A 25,921-nucleotide genomic window follows, 5' to 3' on the forward strand; every position below is an offset into this window, starting at 1 on the left:
TGAGCTAACGGTTACGTCCGTCTAGGAGAAGGATGGCTGAGAAGAAGAGGGCAGGGTCCCGGTATTCAGAGCTCCTGCCAAGTCCCCCCTCCCCCAGGGGAGAGCGGGCCTGCCTCACCCCTGCTCCCGCCCCAGCAGCGCAGGAGGCCGGTCCACGTAGAAAAACCCAAACTCCCCACGTGGCCAGCTAAGTCCTGATGATGGGGCCTCGGCCTGTCTCTTCTCGTCTTTCTCGAGGTGACAGAGCCCCCTGCCTCGGTGGCACGGCCTTGGCGTATGCCCTTCCCTCGCCTGGAAGTTTCTCCTCTGCTTTCTCCCCTGCGGACCCTGCAGAGCCCAGCCAGGCGCTGCCTGTGGACGGAAGCCTCCTCCGACTGGCCGGCGCCCGGCCCCACCCCGTGGCCTCTTTACGGGGATTGGGATCACTTGACAAATGTCTGTCTCTCAACTGCACCTGAAGCTGCCTGCGGGCAGGCGCCATGTCTGTTCCGGGTCCCCTTGGTATCCTAAGAGCAGGTGCAGGGTCTGGGTCCGGAAGGCAGCTGACGTATTTCGTGAATGACCAAAGACAGACAAAACCATCACCTCCCATCTTGCACTCAGTTTTCCCTTCTTGGTGAAAGATCAATACCCTTCCAGCAGGTCGGCAAGAAACCCTGCGGTTCTCCTTAATTCCTGTCTCTCCTCCCTCTGTATCCAGCAGAGGTCGGCCCCTTCCTCTTCCCGCTCACTGCCCTTGGTGAGGTCACTTCCTTCCCCGAGGTGCCCTGCCCTCCTTCAGGTGCCCGAGGAAGTCCTGCTCCGCCTGGAGACCCCACTTTGTCTTCTCCGACACCTGCTGGCCCTCCCGGTCGCACTGAACCTTGCCCCCTGCCCGGGCACGAGAGCTCCAGAGGGCTTTTCGCCTGGCTGAGTTCTGGAAGCATCTATGGACTCTCCCTTCCCCGCCGGATGTGCACCCTTGGGAGCCGTTCTGGCTCATCTGTGAACGCCCGAGCGCAGTGCTCACACACGTGGGTGTTGGATCAGCTCCGACCGAATCAGGCAGCTTGGGCTCCCAGCACGCCGGCGGAGGCTCCCAGGCAAGGCCAAGACCCCCTCCCCCCCACCCCCTCCCCGGCACAGGCAAGCCGAACCCCAGGCCTGCCAACTTGCAAACTACACTTTCCCCATCCCAGAATTCCGGCGACATCACTAGACAAGGCAGATGTTCCCCATCAGCCTGGAAGGTTTCTATTTTCACTTTCCCCATCAGCATCGCGCTATCAACCTCTTCTCGGCCTGCTCACGGCTCCCCACCCCCACCCCCACCGCATCCACCGCCGGCCCTGCTCTGGATCAATCCTGGGCTGCAGATACAAAGGTAGTTTTGCTTGATGAACAAAGCTGCCCGTCCAGGAGGTGACAGAGATCAATACCGGCTACACTGAGTGCTTGGGAGCACAGGGGCCGCTAACACCCTCGCCGCGTCCGTCCGCCGGCAGGATCACCCTGGGCGGCCCTCCCCAGCCCAGGCCACCCTGCCTCCCTCCTTCCACACCGGAGCCCCTGGGGGCCAGAGGCCTGGAGGGTAGGTGAGGAAAGGGCAGGGCTGAAGGGGTGGGGGACAGAGAGCAGGCCACGGGCTGAGTCCCGGTTCTGCCGCCCACTGGCTGTGTGACCTTGGGGAGTGACCTTCTGTCTCTGATTTGGCCACAGCTTCTCCTGTGAGTCAAGGAGGTTAACTAGATAATCTAAGGTCCACAGATGCTCTTCTGAGGGCCCATGGACTCCTGAAATTCTCTTCAAATTCTGTGCATATGTATGTTGTCCCCCCTCTGGGTAGAGGGTCCCTGTCTCCTCCCTACCCCGCGGCCTTGAACACCGCAGTCGTAAAGGGACCTGTGCCCCTGGATGGTGAGCTGAGCCCTAGCACTCTTGGATTCCCATCCGGAGACAGACACTCTTGCAGTGCTGCTGGTCTTGCTGGGGACACATGGACGGCACCCCAGAAAAAGGCTCAAGGGCACATTCCGATAGTAGAGACAGTTGACAAGGTAGATAAACTGAGAAGACTTCCTGGAAGAGGTAAACTTCAGTAAGGAGGCAGAGTTCTCAGGTGAGGCAGAAGCTTAACGGGCACGGTGAAGGGAGCATCGCAAACAATGGGGGTGCTCTCCCCTCGTTCCCGCGCTGAATAACTGGGGGGCGGGGGCGCTAATGAGCGGAGGCCGCTCACAGTCCTCCGCAAGAACAAGAAATCAAAAAGTCAAACACCAGCTCATTAAATGCTCAGGGCTGGCTAGCTATTAAAAGAATTTCCATTTCAGAACAGGGTGCCTACCAGGGAATGCCAGACCTAAATATAAGCCAGCCTCCGCCCTGCCAGGAGACCTCACGGGGCTAGGCAGGCAGGAGGCATGACTTCGTGGAGATGTGTCATTACTTTTAACATCCAAATATAACCCGCCCCAGGGGGTCTGGGACTGCTCTTCCCAGCTGCAGGGGAGGGCACCGGGCATTGGGGGGGCAGGCCCTACGCAGGACAGAGGTTGGGCTGCCAGAGGACCATGGGCCGCCCCTCCCGTCCCCCAAATGTGGAGCGTCCGGAGGGAGGGCCACCGAGGTCTAGTGACCATACCTGATGTGGCTGCAGGGGTGGGCGGGGCTGGAGGGGGCTCTCCGGGCGAAGGAGGGGGCGCTCTGGGCATCTAGGATGACTTCTCCCGCGTGCTTCTGCGGGACGGGGAGAGGAAGGGCACAGCGGCTGCAGGTGCATGGCCGCCACACAAACATGCATGTCTTTCCTTCAGAGCAGGCGCTCGGCCTGCGGTTCCGCATTCACGTGCACGGCCATCCGTCTGCTGTCTGTCTTCGGGAGAGCGGAGACCGGAAGCCCTCTGAGGACAAGGGCCGTGTGTCTGTCCACCTTGCAGCCTCCACGCTCCTCCCAGCGCCTGGCGTGCAGAGGTCCTCAGCGGGTGAATTCGCCGATGCCCTGCCGCTGGTGCCCAGGCCGCCGTGCGGGTGGGTACTTTCTACCTCCGGCCTCGGTCAGCGCTCGGGGGGGTCACCCCATGCCTGCATGTCGACTGATGGGTCCGGGGTGCCGCGTGGGCATCGGGGGACTTAAAAGCTCCCTGAGTGATTCTAACGTGAAGCTACAGCGTCTAATAGAAAAGCTTTTATTCTCTGTCTGTTTCTTCCTCCTCTTTTAATCCCCGCACCGGTTCTGACAGCGCCCTCCTGGGGCAGGCTGGGCAGCGATGTTTCCCGCCAGACTTGGGAAGACACCCAGGCGCAGAGCAGCTGAGCGACCTGCCTGAGGTCAGCTGGCTCATGGGCGATGGAGGTGGGTCAGAGGGCCTGGGGTCCTCGCGGGGCCCCCTGGCTCCCCTGGAAACCATGGGAAGGGTCCCGACATCCAGGGAGGTCGACCCGAGACAGGGTGCAGTTCCTCTCTTGCAGCGGGCAGACGAGCCGCAGGGCCAGGGAGAAGCCGCTGTGGCCATGCGAGACCCAGCATGTCCCCCGGATAGCCCGGCGGGCACGGCCACTGCAGGAAGCCCGGCCCGGGTGGAGTCAGGCTGGAGGCCAGCCCAGGGCCGGAGGCGGGGTCTGACGCCCAGACTGTGGTCAGTTAAGCAGGCACAGGGGAAAATCGGCAAAGCACCTGCAGTGGAACCAAAAGGTCTGTTGATCCAGGAGGGGCGACTTAGGTCCCTGGTGGCAGAAGAGCCCCCCACCCCCAGAGAGGGGACAGCAGTGCCCCCCTCAGAGGCTGCTGTGGTGGCGAGGGGGGAAAACACAGGTGACAGTGACGCAAAATGGAAAGAAAGTGCGGCTCTGTGCCCTCCATCCTGGGGAAGGGCTGCTGGCCTCTGCTCTCTTCTCCGGTGCACCTGAGCCTTCGCGTCCTGAAGTCTGGGACACGGCCCTGCCACGGGCGGGGCTAACCCTGCTGGCAGTCCTCGACGCACGGCCTTTGGACCAGACGAGTTTGCTTTCCTGGCGTTGGGGCCGATGTCGTGGAAGCAGGTGTGTGGAGAGGGGCAGACGGGGGGCGTTCCCGTGACGTGGACCGCTGGTCATGGAGGCTCAGGGAGGGACGTCTCAGCCTTCAGAGGCGGCTGCTCCCCAGATGTCCTCCATTCCCGCTGAGGCAGTGTGGCTGCCCGGGTGGTAGGGAAGGGCCCTCACCCGGCCCAGGCAGGTGTTCGGGGTGGGGAGAGAGGCAGCGCCCCTGCTGGGGAGGAACGCCTCCCAAATGCACTTCCCCACACCTGCCCGGCACAGGTGAATAAGCTGTTGGCTAAAGGGTCCCCGTCCATGAGCCTGGGGCACGGGTGAGTGTTCATTACGGAATTGGCTCCCGGGACGGGGACAGCTGGGGAGCGTGTCCTGCCGGAAGCCTCGGTCCTGCTTGGGCAGAGCTCACATCTGCAGCCGGGTCTCACCCAGGCTGTGGTAGGAGATCTGTCCCACATCAGGCCTCACGGGGCGGCCCACTCAGGCCAAATGTGCCAGTCTTGTAACTAATAGAATCACAGAGGAAGGGACTTTGGGTCGTTGTCAGCTCAGCTGGCCTATTGATGCCTGAACCTCCTTTGCAAACAGCCTTCCAGTGTCTACTAACATGCCTCTAGTGATGGGATGCTCACTACCTCCCTGGGTTTCCCCTCAAATGCACTGGACCTGTCTTACTGGATCTGCAAATCTGGAAAGTCACCGGGCCCGCTGCCAGCGCCAGAGCTGGAGACAGGGTCCTGCTGCGGGAGCTGGCCCGGGGCTCTGGAAGGTGACCCCACACGGGGGTCCAAGAATCTCAGGGATCACGGTTGCTTTCCACCGCCCTATAGTAGTTCATCATATGAACGCAGCCCGGTCACCCCACTGCCGACGGACGTCCGAGTTATTCCAATGTTGAGCGAAGGAGCCCCCCGTGAACGCATCTCACAGATATACGGCTGAGCAAAGAGGCCGTAGCCCGAAGGAGTAGCCTTTGGGCAGTTCAATGTTATGCCTTTTTTTTCCGGGGACGTTAATGACCGTCAGGGATGCCAGGGGTCCCTGGGGTGCTGGTGATGTCCTAGTTCTTGAGTTAAATCGATGTTTAACCAGAGACGTTTCCTTCGTGAAAAATCGGGCTGTACGTCTATAATCCACACCCTCTGACGGGTGGACGCGATTCTTTATTAAAACATTTAACAACATTCCAGCCCAACCCTGACTGATCTTACCAGAGTCAGGCTCCAGGGACTCGTGTTATGAGATTTGAACCCTCTTACTGAGGTGCACCAGACAGGAGAAAGTCTGAGGGAAATACTGACCCCTTCACAGTCACAGTGAGCAGTCTGGTACTAGGAGCGACATAGGTCAGTCAGAGAAGGCAGATACCCTGCTTGCCTCACATGTGGATCTTGAGAAACGTAACCGGAGTCCATGGGGGAGGGGAAGGGGGAAAGCAGTTACAGAGAGGAGGGAGCCAAACCACAAGAGACTCTTAAATACAGAGAACAAGCGGGGATGGGCACGGAGGAGGGGACTCGTAGGGAGGAGCCCTGGGTGTTGTATGTAAACCAATTTGACAATAAATTATGTTCATAAAAACAAATAAAATAAAATTACAAAAAAAGGGGAAAGTCCAGCAATAACTAAGACACCACTATTCACCGAATCCGGTTGGCGATCACTCCCTGTCAGATACCGTTTGAAATGTCTTCTCTGTATGAATTCGCTGGATCCTCTCGACAAGACCAGGAGGTCAGTATTGCCGTTTCGCAGAGAAGGAAACGGAGGCCCAGAGAGGTGAGGTAAGTGCTGAGAGGTCACACAGCCGGTCAGTGGTGGAGCTGGGGTTCTAGAGGCCGCTGTCGAGGTCCAAGGTGTCGGCGTCTGAGGTCACAGGAGGCCTCACTAAACACCCCCCAGGCTGGTCCTGGGGAAGCCGGGCCGGCCCCTGGGGAGCCCTCCGGCCTCGGCCACCGGCCTGAGTGTTTCTGGCCAACAGAGAGGAAACGCACCCCCACAGTGTGGGTGTTGTCGTGTTTTTTAAAAGAAGTAAACAAGCCTCCTCATTTGCATGATATTTCACGCTGACTCTGCCTCTCAAGCCGTGCTCCCATCCACACACGGCGCTGTGGGATGCCTGCGATATTTTATAAAGTTAATAACTTTCTCTTAATTGGATGAGTTTATAGAATAGTCTGAGCAATTAACAATAATTACGCCAAAGACACTTTGATTCCAAGGATGCTCCACAAACATCGGCGTATTAAGCCGTTTAGGGGAGAAAACAACAGCTACCACCCTGACACAGGGCAGCGCTCGGCGCACGCCCGCTCCCTGCAGGCTCGTGACCCAGAATGAGTCCCGTTTCCAGGGCACAGGGTGGCGGGGCCTCTCGGAGACGCTGGGAAACCAACGGCTCGTGTCACACTTCGCTACACACCGTGACCGTCCTCCCTCCGCCCGCCTCGCCGCGGAGAGCGGCTGCCCGGGCCAGGGCCCGCTGGCCCTTGTTGGAGGGCACAGCGTCCGACCCGGCTGACCGTGCCGGACCCCCCCTCCCCCCGAGCGGCTGGCACGACTCCCAATAAACTAGGTCTGCAGGAGCCCGCGTGCCTCTCTGTGTCTGTGTCTCCGTTTCTCTGTCTCTCAGTCTCTGCGACCATCTCTGTCTCTCACGTGCTCCCTTCGGTCTCAACAATACATTTCTCAGGACGACGTGGTCGAAAAGGAACACGGAATTCAGCGTCACCCGAATCAAGTGTCGGAGCCCCTGGCTGCACCGTTTCCGGGTGTCTCCAACATCCTCCGGCGCGGCTGTTCCGTCTGTGCCGGGACACCTCCACTGGTGGGGGACTCACTACCTTCTCGAGACACCCACTCGGTTTTAAGACCGCTGTAAAGATGAGAACCCTCTTCTGTGCAATGAATCTCTCCCTGGCGCTCCCACCAGGCTCTGCGCCCTGGAGAACGCACGGACTCCTCCTTTCGCACAACCGGCTCCGCTTTCCCCGCTGACCCAGTCGTGGTCCCCCCGGCCCGCCCAGTCCTCCCCCCGCAGGTGGGGGGTCTCCTTTTCTATCATTCATCCCCAGCCAGCTTCCGAAATCCAACCGCCTGGAGAGCAAGTTCCGGCCCTGAGACCAAACAGGTCCCTGGTCTAAAGTGTTCACGTCACCTTCCTCTTTGCAGTAGCTGAGGTTTGGTAAAGAAACCGTAAACAAAACAGAACAAGAATCGGTCTTCGCGGGCGAATGGGTGTTCATATCTGAGCAGGGAGGGAGGCACGTCACGGGTGAAGGAAAGCCCAGGGCCGAGAGATGGGCCCTTGCTCCTCCTGCTGTGCCAGGCAGCCCAAGGCTGGCACCAGCAGGCTGGGCCCTCAGCCCCTGGGGACAGTTGTGAGTCCGGCACCACTCGCTGGGGAGGGCGCCCCGGGGGAGCGGGACCTCCACGCCGGGCTGGACAACGCACAGTGCACTTTGCACCCTCCCGCCGTCGAGGCCCCAAAGCTCAGGGAGCCGATTCCTGACCCGTCTTCTCTGCCTTTCTCTCTGTCCCCTCCCTCCCCAGCCCCACTCTGCCTTTACGGCTCTAGCTCAGGGCGCCCATGCCAGGCCATCTGTTATGTCCCATATGCTCCCCACAAGGACTGCCAAGTCGGGACCAGGGCTGGCAACCGGCCTCCAGCCCCAGCGGCTGGACCGAGGCCTCTTCTGCCCAAGCCGGTCGCTAGGAAACCACCCAGCGGCCACGTCAGCAGGGCCCTGTCTGTTGGCCCCCAGGACACCTGATGAGCCCCGGGGCCGGCCTCCCGGGGGACCATCCCTTGGTCAGGATCCAGGACCCTTGGAAAAGCGCAGACGAGCATGACCCTCGGAGGCTGAAGGTCCTGCCCGTTATGAACCTGCAGGTCACGCAGGGTGGAGATTACACTTCGGGGAAAATTAATATTTGTAGGACGATAGGAAAGATGTTTAATCTCTCTCTTGTGCCCATTGCAAATCTGTTGTTCCTTTTTAGCTAAAGAACTAAAAGCGACTGTGGATAACATATTTTGATTCCAAGATGTTCGTGTTGGTATACTTCAAGGGGCATAAGTGAGGATTTGAAAAACATGGCAACGTTTTGGAAATGCAGAGTTCCTCTTATTTTTATTACTTTTTTTTTTTTTTTGCTAGTGGAGACATAGTTTATGGATACACCTTTCTGTGCCTCCACACATCCAGTCGGTCACAGGTCGTGGGTCATAGGGTCCCGGTGCCTGTTGACAGGGCACTAAAAGGCACGATGCAAGGGAATCATGTAAAAAAGAAATCCGAGTTCAAATTCTGACTCTTGCATTTACTGGCTTTGTGACTTGGGGCAACTTCTCTGAGCCTCAGTTTCCCAATCTATAAAATGGGGATAGTGATTCCTACTCCATCAATTTGGTGAGAAAATTAAGACAAATTTGGGAAGGCACGTAAGCACAAAGGCTGGCCGCTGTTGACAACAGGTCACCGCCGAGTCAGCACTGTGGCCTGGCGGTCCCAAATGCACACAGTCCCCAGACGGCATCCTAGCTTCAAAGCCCTGGCTGAAGTGCTTTAAGTGGACGAGGCGGCAGCTCGGGCTGGCCGACGGGCCCATGGCCCAGCTTCCCTGCACAAACCAGAGCTAGGTCTGAATTTCAGCAGCCGCTCACAGCGGAGAGCTAACACATCGGTCTCTTTACCCGGCTTGCCCATACATGTAAACACCGCCCGCTCCCGCTCCCGCTCCCTCCCTCCCCCTCCCCCACACTGACGTGTCCCCCTCCCCACTAAGATTAGATTGAATTCCAGTTTTATAAGGCCATTCTGACACCTTTAGCCAACCAGCGGCTCCATTTAATAGGAAAGACACTGTGACTGAAATTAACTCCAGAGGGGAGATTTCCGAGCCACTGCTCAGCCCGGCTTGTCTGCCGCCACCCGTTTGGACTAGAGCCCCCCACCCTGCCACACCTCCTCCCCTTCCTCCTGCACGCCACAGAGAGACGCCTTTGCCTCCACAAACCCACCCGAGGCCTAGACAGGCAGGACGGGGTGCCGACCCCACAGGGGCAAGCACAGGGGAGGAACAGAGAGAGGAAGAGACACAGAACCTGAAGCAGGCTCCAGGATCTGTCGGCACAGAGCCCGATGGGGGGCTCGAACTTACGAACTGTGAGATCCTGACCCGAGCTGAAGTCAGAAGCTCAACCAGCTGAGCCAGCCAGGCGCCCCACGAGCGAGCGTTGACTTCAAAGTCGGCTTAGTCTGAGCTCAAGTCTTGGTTCTACCCCAGCTCTGGGGCCACCGGTACGTTAGTTAACATCTCAAAGCCCTGTCCTCACCCCCTCCTCCCTCTCCAGGGACACAAGAACCCTGGTTTTCATCAACTAATGTCAGCTGAAAACCCCTGCGAGGGTAAAGGCATCTGCCTAACACGCTGAACCATCCACGGGAAAGCACACAGGTGTGGGACCCGGCCCCACAGGCTCTGCTCCGTCCCTTACCAGCTACGGGCTTTGGGGGCGTAACCTGAGGGCCGGTCTCCTCACCTCTAAAATGAGGACAATATTGACACTGATCTCGCTGAATTGCTGGGAAGGTTGAATAAGACAGTGCCTCTAAAACACTTAGCCCGGCGCCTGGTACGTGCTCAATAAATCTTGGCTGTTATTAACTAAACCTCCCAACAGGTCAGGCAACAAGGCTCAAGAAACGAGGTGACTTGCCAAGATCACACACCTGAGATGTGAGCCCAGCTCTCTGACTCCAACACCAGCGGAACCACTCTTGGGGGACAAAGGCTGGCTGTGCCCTGGCATCAAAGGCCGCTACCGTTTTCACAGGCGCTGTGACGGCTTTACTCCGGAGAGAGTGGGCGTCAGGTACGTAACAGGCAAGGGGGAGGGCTCTGCACGCCTCCGCGCAGCAAACACGGCGAGACACAATAGCTCACCCTCAGTAAACCGTTAACCCTCCTTTTACCATTCGTGGGTCCAAAGTCAGTGTATTTAGCTCGCTGAAACACCCAGCGCCTTCAACGGGATTGGAATGAGCTGAATTGAAGTGACAGCTCCCGGAGAAGGTGAGAAGGGCCAGGAGCAGAGGCGAGAGCCAGAGGAGGGCCCTCGGCACGGCCTGGAGAGAGCAGGTGACTCTTACTCAGTCTCCAAAGAAAGACTGGAGCCATTTGTGACCCCGTGGCTCTCGACGGGGGGACGAGTGGCAAGGTGACCTTACCCTGCATACGGAAGCGGGGGGAGGTCCCATCTGTGAGTGGGCTGCGGGGGGAAGGGGTGGGAAGGACACCCAGCGCGAGTGGAAAAGGATGTATCAGGTACGCTTGCGTTTTTGTCTTTTTCTGCATTTTGGCCTTGATGTTTTAAGGCGTCCCCAGGCACGCCGGGGTCCCCCGAGAAGACCCTCACTCTCACTCCTTAGCCCTTGGATGCATTCACTCCCCAGCGGGGGCCGGGGGCACTCCCATCCATCCGTCCTGGAGAGACCACTAAGCCCCTGGTTCAAGGGTAGCCCCTGGCTGGGCTCACAGCTTCAAGAGCCGGCCTGTGGTGTAGACAAGCCCTCTAGCGAGGATTTCTCTGGCAGGGGCACAGATTAATTGGTGGCCTGGCAGAGAAGGGAGCTGTGGAGTTTGGGGGGCAGACTTGGCTTTGGGGGCTAGGTCAGCGGTTCCCAAACTTGTCCGCACCCTGGAATCGTCTGACGCGCTTCCGGACACGGCATTGGTCTCAGCGTGTCCCTGGCTCTGGACAAAGTCCCCCCGGGTGGGACTCGAATGTGAATTGCAGGCTGGGACTTCCTCAGAGAAGCGGGAGTCCAGCTCAGCAAAACCACCGGAACGCGAAGAGAGGGGTTCCTGGGCCCTCGGAAAGGTCCGTCTCTGGCTTTCAAAACACCTCTGCCCCCTTCTCCCGACCAGCTGAAGCTCCAGGAGCCGGAAGGCTCCCAGCGCCAGCGCCCCTGGGGGGAGGGGACCCCACTCACACTGAGCTGCGCCTGCCGGCGGAAACAGTCACCCAGAGGGGTCCCCTCACTTTACAAGTGCAGACACGGGGCCCCAAGCTGGGACGTGGCCAGGGCCCTCTCTGCAGCAGCTCAGCAGCAGAGCCTGTGGGCAGAGAGGGTACCTTCAACCTGGACACAACTTGGTGAGGAGGTGACCTTGACTGTGTCCTGCACCGGACATCGTGTTGCCCCCGGAACGGCCTGTGGGAATATGTCCGGCTGTTTTTTTTTTTTTTGGTGCGTGCTAACAATGTCTGTGGACGCCGCTGACACTAGTGGGCAGGGCCCGGGGACACCCCATGTCCTGTAGCGCACGGGCCGGTGCTGTCTTGAGCAGACAGGACGCCCCCCGCTGGTGGCTAGGGCTGCCTGTCTTCGGGGCGCACGGCTCTCTTCTTAATCCAAGGATCTTCATACGTTCCTGGTTTGCCGTGGGGACCAGGTTGGGTTGATGAGCCACCATCTGCTAGGTAGACAGCGGGGCTCCTTTACTCCCTGGGTCAGTCACGTGTCCCCTCCAGCCTCAGTCTCCTCATCTGTGAAGTGGGGGCTGAGGCGGCTGGCTAACTGCCGTGAGGACCCAAGGAAGCGAAGTGCGTACAAGCGTGTGGCGGATTCCAAAGCTCTTCACCCACGAGACCCCTTTACGCCGGGGGGAGGGGCCTTGCTGTCTGACCTGCCCCCGGGTCCCAGCACCCCGCGGTCTCCGGGGCCCACACCTGCACACCCAGGGCCCCCAGAACCGCCCTCCACACCCGGGTCAGGACTGGGAGGGCCTCGCAAGCAGGCACATAGTAGAGCGACTCTCCTACTCCTCAGGGCCTGCCCCCTGCCCCCGCCAGCACTTGGGTTCTCCAGGAAGGCAGAGAGGGGAGGGGGAGCCCCGGAGAGGCTGGCCAGGCCTTCCTTACGTGAGGAAGATAAGCTGACATTTATGGCGGGAAGTTTTATTTCTGTGGTAAATAACCTCTAATAACGTAGGTCATTACACTAATTACAGCAGAGAATTAATTTTCTATTCTTTTTTCAGGTGGCCGCAGATGACAAGAGAAACATCATTCCTTCCTTTTCTCCCTGGTCAGATATGAAGGGCTCCTCCGCGACCAGACGCTGAGAGCGGGGCTTTCCTCTCGGTTCCCTGGTCCACCCAGACGCCCCGAGGCGGCGGAGACCTCTCCCACCCTCTCTTGCACCCTTGCTCCTGCAAAGCTTGCGTGACACACCCGAGGGGGACTTTGGGTCCCTGAGGCCGGCCCCTTGGGCACGTGGCTGGTGCTTCTCTTCAAGGCTTTGGCTAAAGGCTGTCACGTGTCCTCATGCTGGAGCGCCTGGTCGAGCCAGGGCACATGGGGTGAACGCACCCCAGCCTCTGAGCCGCCGCGTCCATGTTCCCTCCCATCTGGATGCCAGGTCCGCCCTTCCGTGCAGACCCCGCCGTGACCGTGGCTTGGCTCCTCCCTGAGCGGAGCAGCCGCACCTCTGCGAGGGCTGGAGTGTGCAGCAGGGAATTTCAGGCACTTCTGGGCCAGGCTCTTTGCATGTACTACCTCATTTAACTTTCAAGGGAGGTTCCAAATCTTGCATAAGGAGCCACGGAAACTGAGGCTCAAAGACGGTAGGAGCCTTGTCCAGGGTCACACACCTGGGAACGTGGCCAGGCTGGGAGGGGCCTCGGGCCCAAAGCCACTGAATCCCCTCCAGCAGCCTCGGCCCCACTTTTATACGGGATTAGACTCTCAAGTCCTTCCAGAACACTCCAGAGCCCCAAGCTCCCAGAGCCCGAGGATGACCTAGTAGGACTACCCTTCTTCCAAGGGGACAAGCCGTCTCTGCTCCCTCCAGGCGTTTGCCTTTCCTAAAGCCTGTTGGTCACCTAGCGCGTTTGAACCTCACGACAGTCCTGTGTAGGAAGGTCAGCATGTCATGACTCCACCAGCAGAGTCGGGGGCTGCGGTGCCCAAAGCGACTGCAGCCGAGCGACGGAACCAGACCCCCGGCCCCTTGTCCCGGGATTTCCTGAGCGAAACCACGGTGCACGGAAGCCGTGGCGGGGGGGGGGGGGGGGGGGGGGGGGGGGGGGGGGGGGGGGGGCGCCGGGCGGCCTCTGTCCAGGCCCCTCCCCGGGGGCGGGGAGCGCAGACATTCCCCACGTCCCCGGGTCAAGGAGGGGCCAGCAAGGGCCCGAGTCCTGGCAGCTGGGTCCTCCTTGCTCCGCCTCCCAGGATGGTCAGGACCCCCGGTTTTAAAGCAGGACAAGCCTCCCCCCCCCCCCCCCCGGTCTTGCCGGCCCCTCAGTCTGCGAGCCCCAGCCTGCCCCTCAGACAGGCCAAGTCTTCGGAGGGCCCTGCTGTCACCCCCTCCCCCCACATCATTCATTCATTCATTCATTCATTCTAGAATTCCCTGCTGATTCACCAACGACACCTGCACACATTCACGGCGGCGTTATCACGGAAGCCCAGGCGCAGAGCCATCCAAGGGCCCACGGACAGGCCATGGTCGACAAGTACAATGGATGTTACTGGGCCTTAAAAGACAAAGCATCCTGACCCGTGTTCCGACAGGGACGACCCAGGAAGACACCATGCTAAGTGGGGGAACCAGTCACAAAAGGCTGAATATTATGTGATTCTACTGCTGGGAGACCCGGAGAGGAGTCAAGGTCACGGAGTCGCCGAGCAGGCGGAGGATTGCCGGGGGCGGGGGAAGGGGGGGGCTGCCGAAACAGGGGGCTTCAGTCTGAGACGATGAGAAAGTTCTGGAGATGGATGGGGGTGAGGGAGTAGTGGTCCAGCAGTGCGCGTGCACTAACGCCGCTGCATGCTCGAAGACTGCCTGGTGGGCTCCATTGGAAGAGCACGGGACTCATTCTCGGGGGTGGGAGTTTGAGCCCCACCTGGGGTGTAAAGATGACTAAGAAAACCAAGGAAACTTAGGGAAAAAAGGTTACGTTTTGTATTATGTATAGCTAATCACTATTTTTAAAAGGCTTTCTTGCGTGCCTACTGTGTACCAGATGCTGCGTTAGGCGGGGAGGACTTGGAAGGGAACAAAACAGAAGGGAACATAATCCTTGCCCCCGTGAAGCTAACACTCCTGTCGGGGAAGAGAGACAACGAACAAATAAGGAAATTGGTGTTGTAGGTCAAGTGGCTGATGAGTGCTGCGAAGGGGAATGAAGGGGGGGGAAGCGAATGCTGTGGGAGCGGCTAATTCATAGGCGCCCAGGGACGGCCTCTGAGACGACGCTGGAGGGCATGCCTGGAGGACAGCATGGACGGAGCCGTGGACGCTCTTCCTGATGGAAAAGCAGCTCGTGCAAGGGCCCTGGGGCAGGGGCCAGGGTGCCTGGGGCACAGTGAGCCGGGTGGGAGGGGGTGCAGCCGGATCCCGGAGGGCTTGGCGGCCAGACTCTGGGTGTCATTAGTGTGACCTCCTGTGTGTCACGGCCACATCCCATTCCCTGTCAATTGGCTTTCAGACCGTGGACTAACTTTGCTGGTTAAGAGCCTGGACTCTGGGGCGTCTGGTGGCTCAGTCAGCTGAGCTCAGGTCGTGACCTCATGGTTTATGGATTTATGGGATCGAACCCCATGTCAGGCTCCACACTGGCCTGCTGGGATTCTCTCTCCATCTCTGTCTACTCCCTACCCCTGTGTGCGGCCAGTCTCTCTTTTTCTCTCAATAAATAAATAAACCTAAAAAAAAAAAAGAGCGTGGACTCTGAGGCCAGACTGCTGGGCCACACTCCAGCCCCCACTTCTCAGAGGCACAGCCTTGAGCAAGAAACTGAGCCTTGGTTTCCTCATCTGTAAAATGGGATGATCCAATAACGCCTCCTTCATGTGATGCGTCCTAAGTGTGAGCTTTTATTATTTGGCTTGCTTTGACGTTCCTGCTCCTGCCCTGAGTAGCCGATCTGTGGCTCTGAAGCCCTCTCGGTGGCTCCTCACCTGCCCGTGTGCCTCCAGCACTGGGGACACAGTCCCCGAGGGGCCAGCCTGGTTCCCGAGCAGGAAACCCCACGCTCGCCCTGCTCGGTCCCCCCTCCACCCCCAGCCCCTCGCTTGACCTGTTGGTTCCGGGCTCGTCTCGCCTCCCAGACGGGCCTGCCGCCGTCCCCCCCCGTCCACGCCGATCACACGCTGGCCTCCCCGGGGCAGCCCTGCCTCTGCTCCCCCTTCCATCAGATGTGCTCACGTGGCTTCCACATGCGCCCTGCTCCCGCCTCCCTCCGCTGAAGTCACTCAGTCCGCACACGGCGTGGCCCTGGCCGGGCCCCGAGCAGGGGTCATCCACGGAGAGCGAGCACACGCTCCCCAAAACGCAGATGGAAAGTAGATATGGCAGACTGAGCGGTGTTAATGAAGCTTTAAAAAAAACCCCACCAAACCCAACAGACCAGGGGATTTAAAAAAAGGTGACGAAGCCAGCTCTACTCCAAGGGCAAACGTGCTTCGCGGAGAAGCTCTGGGGATTTCCAGAGACGGGTCACCACCTGCGGGGCGGGAGGTCCAGCTTCGGAGGCTCGCGGTGCTGACAGGCAAGCGCCTTCGGCAAGGCAGCATCCCCGCGTTCCCAGGGCCCCCGGTCGCTTTCTCTAAGAGGCCCGTGTCACTGCTGGCTGGCGGGGACAGGGACCCCCAAGCCTGCTCCTCCTCGAGTCAGGGGTCCGCGGAGCCTGGGACTGCAGGACAGGGTGGCCTGAGGGCCACGTGCGTGCTCTGGGATCTGGGACAGTGCCCTGGGAGCCCTGGGGACAGAGGACAATGCTCTCCAGGCCAGAGAGGCCTGGGCCGGGTGCTGAGAAGCCACCAGCAAGATGGGCGGGCAGAGAGCCACGGAAACCACAAGGGACAGACAAGGGGGAGCCTCTCCGAGCCTCAGAGAAGGCGCAGGCATGGGGGGCAGGGGGAGGGACAGGTGTCCCTGTTGGATACAGGGGTGACGTCTCCCGGTCTGGGGCCCCTTCCTCTTTCGTCTCAAAGGCCCCTAACCTACTGCGAGGGGAGGGGGGAAGAAGGGAGCAGACAGCAAGACGGGCCGAGCGGGCCCAGCCACACGGCCTGAGCGGGTCACCAATGGACTTGACGTGCCTGCTCGCTGACACACATCCGCTTGGCTCAGCGGCCTTGGAGACACGCAGACCCTTGACTCCAAGACCCCCACAGCACCTTCTGCCATTCCTGAAGGTGCCGGCTCCTGGGGCACCCAGGATGCTCTGGGTGCCGATGGGGGCAACAAGACAGAACATTGGGGGGTCAGCAGATAGCCCGCGCTGCCAGGAGGCCTCCCCCAGGGGCATGACGAAGGCCCAGGCTGACCACAAACCCAGGGTGACCACACGCTCGGCCGGTGTGACCAGAGCCCATGGCCCCCCGCTCCACAGGACTACAATTAGTCCCAAGAAATAAGAGCTCATGTGGCACCCATTTCATCAACGTGGAAACTGAGGCGTAGAGAAGCAAAATAAACCACCCACAGTTACAGAGAGTGGAAGGCAGGGCCAGGTCTGGACTCCAGACTCCACCCTCCGGGAGGGAGAGTAAGCCTGTCCTGAGGAACGTCCCTCGCCGACTGTTTTAGCGTGGGGGCCGGGAGCAGAGTCGAAGAAGGTCTGCTTCAAACCCCAGCTCTGACCCTCGTCCTGGATGTGCGACCCTTCGTTTCCTCCTCTAGGAAGCCGGGATAACAGCCTTTAGGGACAAGGGTTGTGACGGCTGAATGAAATCGGGCACATAACATGCTCAGAGGGGAATTCGGCATAGTAGGTGCTCATTAAACGTGAGCTGCTATTATTCTGCAGGAAGGAGAACACTGGTGCCAAAGGCGGGAAATAGGTGGGTGGAAGGGGAGGAACAGGCCCTTGGGAAGGAGGAGGGGCCTCTGGAAAGACGACACCCCCGACCGTCCAGTCCCTGCCTGGGACACACCAACACGGCCTCCTCGGGCCTCCTGCGGCCGCCCGGTCCCAGCCCCGCCCGCAGAACCCGAGGCTGCTGTAACCCAGGGCTCCCTGGGAGCCCGAGGGGGCCCGGGCAGGCCCCAGCCCGCGCTCACCTAGCACCTAGGGCTCCCAGCAGCCTGGGTCTCAGAGACCGAGAAATGAGTCCAGTGCAGCCGAAAGCACGGTCTCTTTAGGAAAGGACGCATTCAAGTAGCAGACAGCGGGAGCAGGCTCGTGTGTGCACGCGCGTGTGCACGGGTGTGTGGGCAGTGTGTGTGGACGTGTGTGCACACGCACGCTCTGAGGGCCCAGCGCTCCGTCCACCACCTTCTGCCCATCTAGCCCTCCAGCCACTGCGAGCTAAGCCCTGAAGTGACAGAGGACAGCCATCCGGGCCCTGTCCCTAGGACGGGAGCCCCTGGTCACGTCGCAGGCTCACGCCAGCGCAGACAGGCCTGGGAGCCGCAAAGCCTTCCACCTTCTGAGGCGCAGTCACTGGCCCCAGAGTGCCACACACACGCGTGTCCACGTGGCCACAGGACAGGCTCCCACTGTCCCCAGCGTGCACTCATGCACGCTGAAGCCTCCATGTCACAGAGAAGTGCCTTCTGTGGCCTCATTATCAGAGGCGACCCGCCTGCCGTCTGAGATGCTCCCAGGGCTGGGAGGCTCACCACCTATCCAGAGGCCACTGAGTTTCGGGCCACTCTAGCTGTTGGGTCACAGAAAACACGAATCCGTTCTCCCCACCCCCGGCCTCATGGACCGGGTCCAGCTTCCTCCTAGGCCTGGAGGTGGCCGGTGGTGGAGACTCTGTTCTCTCTCTTCTCAACTTTGCTCCCACAACGAGGCTCTGGCCCCTCACCGGCCTGGCGCCCTCGTCCTGCTCCAGCGGACCAGGCTGTCCAAGGCGTCGGTCCTGGGAGCTGGGAGGCCACTGGCCAATTTGGCCAAAGCAAGTCCCACCAGAGCACGGCCCAGACCGGCACCAGGTGTTACGGCACGGCCCCCACATTTGGTCGGGTCCAGGGTGCGGCTTTCCTAACAGAATGACCCCTGAAACGTCCCCTATTTAACCACTTCCGGCTCGTGTGCCTCTCTTCCCGGCTCCAGCAGCGCTAACTACTCCTGGTGATCGTCCGTACCACTTACGAAGCATTTGCTGTGTGCCAGGTGCCCTGAGAAGTGCTCTATTAGCTCATTTAATTCTCCCAACAGGGTGAGGGGTGATGCTGCAGGGGTCGAGGCCCGCCTGTGATTACACAGTGCTCACCCAGTGAGTGGTGACTTCAGTCAGAGCTCCTGACCGCCAGGCTACACGGCCTCAGCAGGGAGCCAGTGGGGCCGGGCTCCGAGGGTCTTAACGACTGTAGGGTGACACCACCTGGTCCTTCCACCTTCTGATCAGGGGAGACGACACCAAGCAAGGTCTCTTCGGCCCCTGGAATTTGGGGTAACAACTACCACGAAAAGCGGGCAGTTGGGGACAGTGCGTGACTCTGTGTGGCCTGTGGGCACCTGGGCATCCACTGGCCGCAGGTCGTGGCTCCTGGCCCGCCCGGGCTCCGGCCACCGCTCAGGGAAGGCCAGCCTTCCGCTCCCACTAGAAACGCGTCTCCCCGCGGCAGGGAGACGACAGGTGCCGTCACATCCAGCCTCGGCTCCCTGTCAGCGAGGGCTCTGAGCGCCTTAAAAACTGGGTTAAAAACGGCTGGCTGCACCTTCCTTATCGGCTTTGCACTGGAAGCCGCCAGCGCACGGCAGGTTTTCACGCAGCACTTTCCTGGCTAATCCCCCTTTGTTAGCTCTGATACCGACATCGCAATACCAGCCTCGTCTGGGCGATTCGAGAGGGATTACAGACCCTCAATCCTCCAGCACGTGGGAGAAGAATGTTTTCTTAAATCAAATTTTACACGAACCTGTTTTCAAAAATAATCAAAGTGCAAATCCCTCCTCAGGATTGAAGGAGGGGAAGACACTTGTCTCTTCAAAATCCAACGCTGCGTCGGAAGCTCACCCCCTTGGAGGGGGCTGTGGGTGCGGAACCACCTGGCGGACGGGCGGCAGCCGCCCTCCACGCCCCCCAGACCCTCCCAGGCGCCCCGTGGGGCTCTGTGACGGGCGGAGGGTCAGAGGCTCGGGCAGGGGTCGGCGCTGACCCGACCCTGCTCTCTGGACGGCACCAGGAGCAAGGTCGGGGGAGCAGGGGGCCGATCCAAATTCAGTTCTGACACATACGTAGTAATGACCTCTCACGTGCCGTGCACGGGGCCACGACGATCAATAAAGTTTTACCTCTGCTGGAGGAGATCACAGGCAGGCAGGGGGTGTAGCTACACCCCTGGGGAATCTGGATACAGGACAGACGGGAAGGGGCTACAAGGAACAGCAGTGACAGGCAGGAGAGATGATCCTGCTCTCTGAGAAGGCTCCCGGGGGCTGAGGGCGCCTGGACGGGGGGCTGCTTCTTCAGGACAGGAACCCTGAAGGCCCCCAAACGTTGTCCCGTACTGAGCAGGAAAAGGGTCAACGGGAATCAGCTACACCCATCGCTTTGTGTGATCCGCACCGCAGCGCCGTGCCCCTGCTGCCGGGCTGGGCACAACCGCCCATCTCGGGGCTCCGTCCCGCTCCCGTGTGGGGCCCCACAAGGCCAGCAAGAGGGAGCCGACGGTGCGAGGTGCCCCCAGCCTGCACTCAGGGCGGGTGCTCAGCGCCCTAGTCTGTGCCGCCTGGGGTTTGCATTAGCGACTTCCCTCGATGCTCTGGCGGCAGGGGCTGACCGGAGCCCCAAAGCCACATCCACCTGCACATCCTCCCTCCTGCAGACCTCGCCCCCTCTGCCGCTACCAACATACTCTTGAGTCTGGGCGACCAGCTGCAAGGTGGCCCCTCCGCCCCTCCAGGCGGCCTGCACGGCGGCAGGTCACAGACGGGGAGTCTGGGGGGTCGGGCCCGGGCTGTCCGCTCCTGGTCCTAGACGGAGGGGAAGGGGCCCGTGCTGTGGCCGGGCGCCGGAGCGGCGTGGTCAGACCTGAGCCTGTCCCTGCTCGGCCCGCACACCGCCCACCCGGCCCCCGACAGGCCGCTCGGCAGTGAGCAGATGGCCCCGTGGGGGCTGATTAAAGATGAACACGCAGCCCCGAGGTGGCCCGGAGCCCGGCTCCTCTCGGATGCATAACCCCAATATTTTCTTCTCAAGCGATTCTTCTGCTCTTTGATGTTCTGCACCGACACGCAATCATGCTTCATGCTCGGTTTGGTGCACAGATGAGCAGGAGGAGGGCCCGGGGAGGGGAGGGGAGGGAGGGCGCCGGCTCCGTCTTCACGGGCAGATTCGGTCGTGGCCTCGCATCCCCGGCGGGTCGGGGACCCAGTGAGCGGCGGGCTGTCTGTCTGCGGCGCCCAGATCGCGGTGTCCCAGGGACAGGGGGCCGGGGTTGGGTGTCGTGGCTTCGAAGGCCGAGCTTCCAGTGTGTTGTGTTTATTCTGAATTCTGTGACTCACTCGTCATCCTCCCCTTCGCAGGGTGCCTGCAGGGGTGCAGAAGGAAGTGGGGCGCGCCTGGGGCTCAGGCTGGCCTGGGGGAGGATGGGGGCCGGGGGGCCGAAAAGGAGATGTGACGGGAAGGAGGAAGAAAGAAGGAAGGAGGGGGGCAAGCAGGGGCAGGGCGCGGCTTAGCAGAGGGAAGAGGAGGGCTGCGGCGGGGGGAGTCCGTCCTCAGGACACGGAAGAGAGGGCCCGAGGACGCAGCAGAGGCAGGATGCAGTGGGACGGGGGCTTTACCACCAACAGGTCCGGATGGCGGACACCTACGCCCAGAGGACAGACGGGGCAGCGAGACAGACATCACTTCAATGGCTCGTCCCCGGGCGGAACCCCTGGGCTCAGCCCCCTCCTCCCCACCCCTGCCAAAGAGGAGCCAGGCCAAACTGATCAGACTCAGACTCGGACTCAGGCTTCAGGCAAGATGCTCTGTGCAGGCCCAGATGGCCGCCAGTGCCTGACCACCCTGTCCCCGGTGAGGGGACACAGAAACGGGAAAGGGGCCAGTGCGGCATTGGCGGAAACGCTGTCTGACCGAGGGAAAACCGTGCCCCCATTGGCATCACGGCTGCGGTGAATAAAATCGCGCCCGCGCTGCTCCCGGCCAGACATTTGGGGAATCGGTGAGTATTTTCAAAGCATTCCTTTTTAAGAGTGAAAACCAAGTTTCATTATCATATTTTAATTAAAAGGAAAAAATCCTATTAAACAATTCCCAATGTATTCGGATTAGCAAAACCCAGCACCTGAGACCCCGTAGCTCAGCATGTGTGAACACACCAGCCAGGCTCATTTTCCTCTGGAGGTCTCTGCGCACCTGCCCCTCCCCCCAGCTACGCAAACGCCTTCCCTGGGCTCCACCACACGCAGGCCACGGTGTGAGGCGGGGGAGCCCCGCGTTCCTCTCCCCCCTCCCCCCGGAGGGAGGCAGCACATAGCCATATCCCCCAAAACTTCCCAGGGAGGGAATCAGTAGAATCCTGAATCCTGTAGAATCAGGTGGTCCTGGGCTTGAAAACTGGCCCCCCACTTCCTGCTTGCGTGGCCAGGGGCAATGCCTGGATTTCTAGGAGCTTCCATTTCCCGATTTGCAAAATAGAAAATTTACATCTGCTTTAGAGCATTGTTGGAAGGATTCAAAATTAAATATGAAAAGAACCTGGTGCGTGCCTAAGTGATGGTGAGTCAACGGGAAAACATTCTTATTGACTATCCACAGACAAGCTAGAAGGAGGAGTTCCAGAAGCTCCAGATGAACACCCTCGCTCCGTGAGCCGGCGAGGCCCCGCGGGTCTGTCCTAGTCACTACATCACCGCCGGTGGGGGCAGAACTCCTCTTGCTTCCTGGCCTCTGCATATGCTGTTCTATCCCCACCTTTCGGGTTGACCTGTACTCATCCGTCCACTCTGCGTTTGGAAGTCACTGCCTTCAAGGAGCGTTTCCCGCCTGGAGCTCAAGGCCTGACCCCGTGCGTCCAGCCCCCTGTGCTTGCTACAATTCTAGACTCTCTCACAGCAACTCAACCGTCTGTGTCAGAGTCTGGAGTCCTCCCTGGAGACCGCAGCTCCGTAAGAGCAGGGATCAGGCCTCGTGCACGCTGGGGTCTCCCCTGCTCTTGTACAGAGGAGGTGCTCCATCAGTGACACGCATGAGGGAAAACCAGATACAAAGTGAGTAGGGAAAAGAGGCAACGGAAGTGACAGTTTCGTGCGCAAACAACGTTGAGGTCTAGTCCAGGGTCAGTCGCTGCGGTTCCCGTGCGAAGCCAGTGCAGTGCGGTTGCATTAAGAGAGAAATCATCTGTTAGAACCTCGGCCGGGGTGCTGGGCGCTGTTTGAAATGCCCGTCAGCGCGGCACAGCCCATTGTCTGGAGGCCCCCGTGCACGGTGAGGGGACCCCACTTCCCACGTCCTGAGACACGGCTCAGGGGCAGAGGACAGCGGCTTCGCGGAAGTGGTCTGGGCCTCGCCCGATGCGTCCCTTACCCCTGAGCTGCTGGGGGGGCAACGGAGGACGTGCTCTTGGTGAGGCCAGCGGGACCCCCCCGGACCTGCATGGGCCGCACCTCCAGTTCTGTGTCACACATCGGGCTGCCGGTGCCGTCCGCCCAGGACGACCTCAGGGAAGCCCCTCTCCGCCCCCGCCCCCTCCCCCTGCAGCACTCACCATTCTGTTCCTACGTCTTACAGAAACAGAACCACCTAACGCGAGGCCCGTTCTGACTGACTTCTTTCACTCGGCATCACGTTTTCAAGGTTCATCCGTGCTGCGGACTGATTCCGGGTGCTTTGTTCGTTTGTTGTTTTGTTTTGAGAGTCGGTGGGGCAGAGGGGCAGAGAGAGAGGAGGGGCAGGCTCCACCCTCAGCGCAGAGCCCAGCGTGGGGCCTGATCCCGTGACCCTGGGGCCATCGCAGAGCCAAAGATCGACGGTCAACGGAGCCACCCAGGCTCCTCGTGATTATTTTTAGCGCTCCTTTTCACGGCCAGATAGGACTCCATCCGTCCGTGTGGACCCACGACATTACGAGGCACTGGTTCCACTCCGTGCTGAACCTTCGGGGGGCTTCTGGCCTCGGGCTGTTATGGACAGCCCTGCCAGGAGCGAACTTCATACACCCCCTGTGGGGGCAGGTTTTCACTTCTCTTGCTGGGTCCCTAGGAGTGGGATTGCCAGGCATCGGGATCATCTCTGTCCAACCGCTAGAGAGGCTGCCGGGCTGTGTGCCCGGGAGCGGCGGCGAGGGACCCTCCGTCCCTGTCACCACGCGTCTTTCCCAGCACAGTCACCCCCGCCTGTGCGGCCGGCACACTGCGGCAGTCAGAGCCCTGCGGACACTCACTAGGTCGCCTGCAAAGTGGTGAGACCCCCGACATCAGAGGTATCCCAACAGAGCTAGATGAGCCTGCGGCAGGGCTGCCCAGGTTGCTGGGAGGCTGGAGGGAGGCAGGTCTAGAAGTCTTTGGCTTTGTTACCCTGCTCTCGGGACTGGAGGAGGGCTCTGGACGGGGATGGACGGGGAGGAACGTGCAGGGGCGCAGGGAGGAGGGCAGAGACAGTGTGGCTCGCTCTGGCCCTGTTCTGTGGGAGGCCTGCTCGCCGTGGGCAGCGGGACCGGCCCAGGTGTCGGTGGCTGTGCCCGTGCCGCTGCCCCATGTGGGGGATCCGGCAGCGGCTGCAGAGACCCCCAGACCCGCAGCCCCTGCCCTGCCCTTGCTGCCCCCCGAGCCTCCCGCTCTCTTCGTGGGGCTCAGCGGCCATCTGCCCTTCTCTCCTCTGACCCCTGGCCTGTTTCCGTCTTTTCATCACAGAAGGGACTTCTCATGACCCAGGCATGTCCTCGGGGGGAGATGTGACAGACCCGACAGGGTGCACGGAGCCGGGTGGTGGCGGCGAGGAGGGGGCCTCACCCGGGCCGAGGCCCCCAGCAGCCACGCCTGGTGCTGCCATCGGCCTCAGATCCACGCTGACCGCACTCGGTCTCATGGTCGGGCTGCGGTCGTGTCTCCTCGCCCCACTCCCCCCTCGCACACGTAAAACCCAGAGCGCGGGCCCCTGACGGACCAAGAGCCCCCTCCCTGCCAAGGCGGCCGCCTGCCGCCGCTGTCACCCTAACCACCTGTTGGGAGAGACCTGGACATACAGGGTCTCGCTCTGTCCTTCGGAAAATCGTGGGAAGCAAGTGGGGGGGGGGTGTTCTCACCTTGCAGACAGGCTGACGTTTGCCTGCATGACTTGATCTAGGTCACACGGGGCAAAGGCCAAGGTCAGGACTCAGAGCCAGCCTCCAGGTTCCGGCCATCCATACACTTTCCAGCGTCTCGGGCCAAACACGTGGCCCCTTCCTTGACCCCACCGTCTCCGAGCCCCCGCTGAACCCACCGGAAATCCCCACTGATTCTATCTTCACAAGTGTCTCTAACCTGGTCACCTGTCACCCCCATCCCGTGCTCCAGGGCACCGCGTCCCCGACCTGGTGTTCCCGAGGCCCCTGCCCCTCACCGGCCTCCACACGCAGGCCAGGCCTGCTCTTGCTTTCTCCTCTGCGTCTGTGTCTCACGTGTCCTCTCAGCCCTCAGTCCCCTACACAGTGTGGGGTCAGAGGGGCCACTCTCGGGGACATGTCACAGAACAGAGCTGAGGTTTGTTTCCTGCTGTGTGTGTGTGCACGCGCGTGCACAAGTGTGTCCACAGCACAGACACGTGAGCTCTGGCTTCAACCAAAATAATACAAAATCCAGGCCTAAAGCCTCACCTCTCATCAAAAGCTTATTTATTCCACCCCTACTTTTTCTTTTTTCAAGAGCGTGAGGGGAAGGCACACACTGCCTTCTGCAGGGAGACCCCCGCCGCAGCCAGAGGAGGTGCCCGTGTCTGGGAGCGTCTCAGCCGGGGCCGGGACCAGGACCCGGGTGACCCGAGGGTCCCAGACAGCGGTCCTCCGGGACACAGACGGCTGCGTGCCGCCGGCTCCCCAGCCCTGTCGATGGGCCGGTCACTCCGGAGGCCGCAGGGCGAGGGGCCGTTCCGGGCTGGCTCTCCTCCACCCTGGTGTGCCTCCTACATCCCGGGGACCACGTCGGTGCAAGAGTGCCGTTAGTCATTGGCCTCGGAGACGAGACCATGGTGACCTCCCGGGTGTCCCCCGGGGCTGACACCCGTTCCCTCCACAGAGCCGCCTGTGAGGACAGCACTTCCCCGTGACCCGCCTGTGGGTGCTGCTGGGGGGGCTTCTGACCGCCCAGGAGAGGCGTGGGGGGTGCGGGGCGAGCATCGCTCCGAGCGAGGGACTAGACCCGCCTTGAGCTCCCAGACAAGGGGGCTCCGTCTGCAAGAGAAGACAGACCTGGAGGGGGAAGGAAGAGGCCGAGGCTGGGGAGAGGGCGGCGGCCTCGCCGAGGGGTGACTCCCGCCCCGGACACGGCGGGAGCGGAGGCTGAGGTGCTGCCGTGCCCTGAATCCCCTGGAAACCAAGGGAGGCGGAGGGCGGCGATTCCAGCCTATCGCTCACACGATACGCTTCGCGTGTCACAAAGAGGTATTACTGAGTCCATTTAACCAGCGAGGCAAACCGAGGCTCGGGGGCTTGATGTGACTCGGCCAATGAGCGGTAGAGCTGGGCTTCTAAACCACATCTTCCGCCGCCAGGCCAGTGCTGTCCTGCCACAGCGGCTCCCGCCCTGCCCCCCAGCCCCTCTGAGCGCCCCCTGTGCTCATCTCCCCCTCCCCAGTTAGCCCTCACCCCTGCTCTTCACCTGTTTCTGGTTTGTGACACCCCCTCCCACCCCTAACCCAACAGGGTCATAAGCTCCGAAAGGGCAGAGCCCATCGCTTGGGGCCTGTTGTACCTGAGGGTGGAACACGCTTCTGGACGCCGCAGGGCCGTTCGCGGAGCAG

General features: G+C 60.7%; 1 protein-coding gene across 1 annotated transcript in view; it reads right to left on the reverse strand.

The window, feature by feature from the left end:
* DSCAML1 (DS cell adhesion molecule like 1) overlaps positions 1–25,921 on the reverse strand; it is a 305,212-nt gene that overhangs the window by 154,524 nt on the left and 124,767 nt on the right. The window lies entirely within an intron of this gene.

This window comes from Suricata suricatta, chromosome 11 (assembly GCF_006229205.1).
Source record: "Suricata suricatta isolate VVHF042 chromosome 11, meerkat_22Aug2017_6uvM2_HiC, whole genome shotgun sequence".
Classification (NCBI taxonomy): domain Eukaryota; kingdom Metazoa; phylum Chordata; class Mammalia; order Carnivora; family Herpestidae; genus Suricata; species Suricata suricatta.